We start from the raw sequence: 1,647 nt of genomic DNA, 5'->3' as shown, positions 1-1,647 counted from the left end.
ATTTTTAAATATATATATAATATATATATATTTTTTTTAAAAAAATTATATATATATTAAAAAAAAAATTTTTTTTTTTTTTTTTTAAAAAAAAATAAAATTTTTATTTTAATATATAAAATTTTAAATTAAATTTATATTTTTGTTTTAAATATATATTTTTTTTTTTTAAAAAAAAAAAAATTTTTAAAATAAAATATTAATTTATAAATATAATATATAATATAAAATATAAGTAATATATATTTTTTATATTATATATTATATATATATATATATATATATATATATATAATATTTGTAATTTATATTTATATAATGTAGTAATAATTTTTTATATTTTATATATTTTATTTTTTAAAAATTTTTATATAATTTATATATATAAAATATATTTATTTTTTTTAATATACATATTAAATAGATAGATAAATAGATTGATATATATAATTAAAATTTAATATATATATATATATATAATTAAAATATAAAAAATTATATATATAAAATAATAAAAATATATATTATATATAATATAAATAATATATATATAATAATATATAATATATTATATATATATATATATAATATAATATATATATATATATAATTATATATATAAATATATATATATAAAATTATAAAATATTATTTTTATATATATATTATAAAAAATTAATAAAAAACCTATTTATATATAATATATTAATAAATTAAACAATATGAAAAATTTATTTTATATTTTAAAAAAACTTTTATATTAATTAAAATTATATTTTATATTATATTTTGTTTTTTAAATAATTTATTTTTATAATATTTGTTTTAATGTTTATTTAAATTTATTATATCTTTTTTTATATATTTTTTATTTTTCCACCCACCCACCACCCAACCCCCATTTTTATTTTTTTTATAAAATTATTTATAAAATTCTATTATTTTTTTTTTTTATAATAATATATTTTTATTAAAATTATTTGTTGTCATCTGTACATTTTACATTATGCATTTAAAAAATTTTTTATTTTTATTTATATATAATTTTAAAATTTTAAAATTAATTTTAAAACCACCCCACACCCCCACCCCCACACCCCCAATTATAAAATTTTAAAATTAATTTATATATATTATATATATTTTTTATTTTTTTTTTTTTCCACACACCCACCCCCCCAACCACAAACACACACAAAACCACACCCAAATATTATTTTTTTTTTTTATTTTTAATTTATTTTTTTTATTTTTTTTATATTATTTTTTATTTTAAAAATTATATTTTATTTTATTTATATTTAAAAAAAAAGCTATATAAAATTTTTGCTTTTTTTATAATTTTTTATTATTTTTATATTTTATTATTAATTATTATTTATTTGTGTGTTTAATTTTTATTATTTATTTATTATTATATTTTATATTTTATTTAGTTTTTTTTTTTTTTTTTATTTTAAATTTTTCATTTTCTTATTTTTTTATTTTTTTTTTATATTTTTTTTAAATTTCCCCCAAAACCCACCACCCACCCCCACACCACCACACACACCCCCCCCCTATTTTTATTTTTTATTTTTCTTTAAATTTTTTTTTTTTATTATTGACATTTAAAATTTTGCTTTTTTTTTTTATATATTTAAAAAG

This window comes from Penaeus monodon, chromosome 9 (assembly GCF_015228065.2).
Source record: "Penaeus monodon isolate SGIC_2016 chromosome 9, NSTDA_Pmon_1, whole genome shotgun sequence".
Taxonomy (NCBI): Eukaryota; Metazoa; Arthropoda; class Malacostraca; order Decapoda; family Penaeidae; genus Penaeus; species Penaeus monodon.
The sequence above is the reverse complement of the archived record's forward strand: the minus strand, read 5'-3'. Positions refer to the sequence as shown.